Below are 6,006 nucleotides of genomic sequence, written 5' to 3'. Positions count from 1 at the left end.
AACTGAGCAGAAGCCTCTTGCAGGGACATCTTTTGTAGGCAGCTCAGGTCGAAGTTCAACGTTGAACGCGCTTGATCACCGGAAGAGGGCTACACGCACTTCCAGCAGTTACGTCTGTAGCCGACGATACGTCAGCCACTCGGTCCCACTCGCTGGCAGGAAGAAAGCGGTCACAACGGATGTGGCTGCGAATAAAGCAAGAACAATGAACGATGTGCGAACGGCTTGCGCACTGCTGCCAAACTGAGCAGAAGCCTCTTGCAGGGACATCTTTTGTAGGCAGCTCAGGTCGAAGTTCAACGTTGAACGATCTTGATCACCGGAAGAGGGCTACACGCACTTCCAGCAGTTACGTCTGTAGCCGACGATACCTCAGCCACTCGGTCCCACTCGCTGGCAGGAAGAAAGTGGTCACCACGGATGTGGCTGCGAAGAAAGCAGGAAGAATGAACGATGTGCGAACGGCTTGCGCACTGCTGCCAAACTGAGGAGAAGCCTCTTGCAGGGACATCTTTTGTAGGCAGCTCCTGCGGAATTTCAACGTTGAACGCACTTGATCACCGGAGGAGGGCTACACGCACTGCCAGTAGTTACGTCTGTAGCCGACGATACGTCAGCCACTCGGTCCCACTCGCTGACAGGAAGAAAGCGGTCATAACGGATGTGGCTGCGAAGAAAGCAGGAACAATGAACGATGTGCGAACGGCTTGCGCACTACTGCCAAACTGAGCAGAAGCCTTGCAGGGACATCTTTTGCAGGCAGCTCAGGTTGAAGTTCAACGTTGAACGCACTTGATCACCGGAAGAGGGCTACACGCACTTCCATCAGTTACGTCTGTAGCCGACGATACGTCAGCCACTCGGTCCCACTCGCTGGCAGGAAGAAAGCGGTCACCACGGATGCGGCTGCGAAGAAAGCAAGAACAATGAACGATGTGCAAACGGCTTGCGCACTACCTGCCAAACTGAGCAGATGCCTCTTGTAGGGGCATCTTTTGTAGGCAGCTCAGGTGGAAGTTCAACGTTGAACGCACTTGCTCACCGGAAGAGGGCTACACGCACTTCCGGCAGTTACGTCTGTAGCCGACGATACGTCAGCCACTCGGTCCCACTCGCTGGCAGGAAGAAAGCGGTCACCACGGACGTGGTTGCGAAGAAAGCAGGAACAATAAACGATGTGCGAACGGCTTCCGCACTGCTGCCAAACTGAGCAGAAGCCTCTTGCAGGGGCATCTTTTGTAGGCAGCTGAGGTGGAAGTTCAACGTTGAACGCACTTGATCACCGGAAGAGGGCTACACGCACTTCCAGCAGTTACGTCTGTAGCCGACGATACGTCAGCCACTCGGTCCCACTCGCTGCCAGGAAGAAAGCGGTCACGACGGATGTGGCTGCGAAGAAGGCAGGAACAATGAACGATGTGCGAACGGCTTGCGCACTGCTGCCAAACTGAGCAGAAGCCTTTTCTAGGCAGCTCGGGTGGAAGTTCAACGTTGAACACACTTGATCACCGGAAGAAGGCTACACGCACTTCCAGCAGTTACGTCTGTAGCCGACGATACGTCAGCCAGTCGGTCCCACTCGCTGCCAGGAAGAAAGCGGTCACCACGGATGTGGCTGCGAAGAAGGCAGGAACAATGAACGATGTGCGAACGGCTTGCGCACTGCTGCCAAACTGAGCAGAAGCCTTTTCTAGGCAGCTCAGGTGGAAGTTCAACGTTGAACGCACTTGATCACCAGAAGAGGGCTACACTCGCTTCCAGCACTTACGTCTGTAGCCGACGATACGTCACCCACTCGGTCCCAATCGCTGGCAGGAAGAAAGCGGTCACCACGGATGTGGCTGCGAAGAAAGCAGGAACAATGAAAATGTGGGAACGGCTTGCGCACTGCTGCCAAACTGAGCAGAAGCCTCTTGCAGGGACGTCTTTTGTAGACAGCTCCTGCGGAAGTTCAACGTTGAATGCACTTGATCACCGGAAGAGGGCTACACGCACTTCCAGCAGTTAAGTCTGTAGCCGACGATACGTCAGCCACTCGGTCCCACTCGCTGGCAGGAAGAAAGCGGTCACCACGGATCTGGCTTCGAATAAAGCAGGAAGAATGAACGATGTGCGAACGGCTTGCGCACTGCTGCCAAACTGAGCAGAAGCCTCTTGCAGGGACATCTTTTGTAGGCAGCTCAGGTCGAAGTTCAACGTTGAACGCGCTTGATCACCGGAAGAGGGCTACACGCACTTCCAGCAGTTACGTCTGTAGCCGACGATACGTCAGCCACTCGGTCCCACTCGCTGGCAGGAAGAAAGCGGTCACAACGGATGTGGCTGCGAATAAAGCAAGAACAATGAACGATGTGCGAACGGCTTGCGCACTGCTGCCAAACTGAGCAGAAGCCTCTTGCAGGGACATCCTTTGTAGGCAGCTCAGGTGGAAGTTCAACGTTGAACGATCTTGATCATCGCCAGAGGGCTACACGCACTTCCAGCAGTTACGTCTGTAGCCGACGATACGTCAGCCACTCGGTCCCACTCGCAGGAAGGAAGAAAGTGGTCACCACGGATGTGGCTGCGAAGAAAGCAGGAAGAATCAACGATGTGCGAACGGCTTGCGCACTGCTGCCAAACTGAGGAGAAGCCTCTTGCAGGGACATCTTTTGTAGGCAGCTCCTGCGGAATTTCAACGTTGAACGCACTTGATCACCGGAGGAGGGCTACACGCACTGCCAGTAGTTACGTCTGTAGCCGACGATACGTCAGCCACTCGGTCCCACTCGCTGACAGGAAGAAAGCGGTCATAACGGATGTGGCTGCGAAGAAAGCAGGAACAATGTACGATGTGCGAACGGCTTGCGCACTACTGCCAAACTGAGCAGAAGCTTTGCAGGGACATCTTTTGTAGGCAGCTCAGGTGGAAGTTCAACGTTGAACGATCTTGATCATCGGCAGAGGGCTACACGCACTTCCAGCAGTTACGTCTGTAGCCGACGATACGTCAGCCACTCGGTCCCACTCGCTGGAAGGAAGAAAGTGGCCACCATGGATGTGGCTGCGAAGAAAGCAGGAAGAATGAACGAGGTGCGAACGGCTTGCACACTGCTGCCAAACTGAGGAGAAGCCTTTGCAGGGACATCTTTTGCAGGCAGCTCAGGTTGAAGTTCAACGTTGAACGCACTTGATCACCGGAAGAGGGCTACACGCACTTCCATCAGTTACGTCTGTAGCCGACGATACGTCAGCCACTCGGTCCCACTCGCTGGCAGGAAGAAAGCGGTCACCACGGATGTGGCTGCGAAGAAAGTAAGAACAATGAACGATGTGCAAACGGCTTGCGCACTGCTGCCAAACTGAGCAGAAGCCTCTTGCAGGGACATCTTTTGTAGGCAGCTCAGGTGGAAGTTCAACGTTGAACGCACTTGATCACCGGAAGAGGGCACACGCACTTTCAGCAGATAAGTCTGTAGCCGACGATACGTCAGCCACTCGGTCCCACTCGATGGCAGGAAGAAAGCGGTCACCACGGATGTGGCTGCGAAGAAAGCAGGAACAATGAACGATGTGCGAACGGCTTGCGCACTACCTGCCAAACTGAGCAGATGCCTCTTGTAGGGGCATCTTTTGTAGGCAGCTCAGGTGGAAGTTCAACGTTGAACGCACTTGCTCGCCGGAAGAGGGCTACACGCACTTCCGGCAGTTACGTCTGTAGCCGACGATACGTCAGCCACTCGGTCCCACTCGCTGGCAGGAAGAAAGCGGTCACCACGGACGTGGTTGCGAAGAAAGCAGGAACAATAAACGATGTGCGCACGGCTTCCGCACTGCTGCCAAACTGAGCAGAAGCCTCTTGCAGGGGCATCTTTTGTAGGCAGCTGAGGTGGAAGTTCAACGTTGAACGCACTTGATCACCGGAAGAGGGCTACACGCACTTCCAGCAGTTACGTCTGTAGCCGACGATACGTCAGCCACTCGGTCCCACTCGCTGCCAGGAAGAAAGCGGTCACCACGGATGTGGCTGCGAAGAAGGCAGGAACAATGAACGATGTGCGAACGGCTTGCGCACTGCTGCCAAACTGAGCAGAAGCCTTTTCTAGGCAGCTCGGGTGGAAGTTCAACGTTGAACACACTTGATCACCGGAAGAAGGCTACACGCACTTCCAGCAGTTACGTCTGTAGCCGACGATACGTCAGCCAGTCGGTCCCACTCGCTGCCAGGAAGAAAGCGGTCACCACGGATGTGGCTGCGCAGAAGGCAGGAACAATGAACGATGTGCGAACGGCTTGCGCACTGCTGCCAAACTGAGCAGAAGCCTTTTCTAGGCAGCTCAGGTGGAAGTTCAACGTTGAACGCACTTGATCACCAGAAGAGGGCTACACTCGCTTCCAGCACTTACGTCTGTAGCCGACGATACGTCACCCACTCGGTCCCAATCGCTGGCAGGAAGAAAGCGGTCACCACGGATGTGGCTGCGAAGAAAGCAGGAACAATGAAAATGTGGGAACGGCTTGCGCACTGCTGCCAAACTGAGCAGAAGCCTCTTGCAGGGACGTCTTTTGTAGGCAGCTCCTGCGGAAGTTCAACGTTGAACGCGCTTGATCACCGGAAGAGGGCTACACGCACTTCCAGCAGTTACGTCTGTAGCCGACGATACGTCAGCCACTCGGTCCCACTCGCTGGCAGGAAGAAAGCGGTCACAACGGATGTGGCTGCGAATAAAGCAAGAACAATGAACGATGTGCGAACGGCTTGCGCACTGCTGCCAAACTGAGCAGAAGCCTCTTGCAGGGACATCCTTTGTAGGCAGCTCAGGTGAAAGTTCAACGTTGAACGCACTTGATCACCGGAAGAGGGCTACACGCACTTCCAGCAGTTACGTCTGTAGCCGACGATACCTCAGCCACTCGGTCCCACTCGCTGGCAGGAAGAAAGTGGTCACCACGGATGTGGCTGCGAAGAAAGCAGGAAGAATGAACGATGTGCGAACGGCTTGCGCACTGCTGCCAAACTGAGGAGAAGCCTCTTGCAGGGACATCTTTTGTAGGCAGCTCCTGCGGAATTTCAACGTTGAACGCACTTGATCACCGGAGGAGGGCTACACGCACTGCCAGTAGTTACGTCTGTAGCCGACGATACGTCAGCCACTCGGTCCCACTCGCTGACAGGAAGAAAGCGGTCATAACGGATGTGGCTGCGAAGAAAGCAGGAACAATGAACGATGAGCGAACGGCTTGCGCACTACTGCCAAACTGAGCAGAAGCCTTGCAGGGACATCTTTTGTAGGCAGCTCAGGTGGAAGTTCAACGTTGAACGATCTTGATCATCGGCAGAGGGCTACACGCACTTCCAGCAGTTACGTCTGTAGCCGACGATACGTCAGCCACTCGGTCCCACTCGCTGGAAGGAAGAAAGTGGTCACCACGGATGTGGCTGCGAAGAAAGCAGGAAGAATGAACGATGTGCGAACGGCTTGCGCACTGCTGCCAAACTGAGGAGAAGCCTCTTGCAGGGACATCTTTTGTAGGCAGCTCCTGCGGAATTTCAACGTTGAACGCACTTGATCACTGGAGGAGGGCTACACGCACTGCCAGTAGTTACGTCTGTAGCCGACGATACGTCAGCCACTCGGTCCCACTCGCTGACAGGAAGAAAGCGGTCATAACGGATGTGGCTGCGAAGAAAGCAGGAACAATGAACGATGTGCGAACGGCTTGCGCACTACTGCCAAACTGAGCAGAAGCCTTGCAGGGACATCTTTTGTAGGCAGCTCAGGTGGAAGTTCAACGTTGAACGATCTTGATCATCGGCAGAGGGCTACACGCACTTCCAGCAGTTACGTCTGTAGCCGACGATACGTCAGCCACTCGGTCCCACTCGCTGGAAGGAAGAAAGTGGTCACCATGGATGTGGCTGCGAAGAAAGCAGGAAGAATGAACGAGGTGCGAACGGCTTGCACACTGCTGCCAAACTGAGGAGAAGCCTTTGCAGGGACATCTTTTGCAGGCAGCTCAGGTTGA

This window comes from Amblyomma americanum, chromosome 5 (assembly GCF_052857255.1).
Source record: "Amblyomma americanum isolate KBUSLIRL-KWMA chromosome 5, ASM5285725v1, whole genome shotgun sequence".
Classification (NCBI taxonomy): domain Eukaryota; kingdom Metazoa; phylum Arthropoda; class Arachnida; order Ixodida; family Ixodidae; genus Amblyomma; species Amblyomma americanum.
This window is presented reverse-complemented; position numbering follows the sequence as displayed.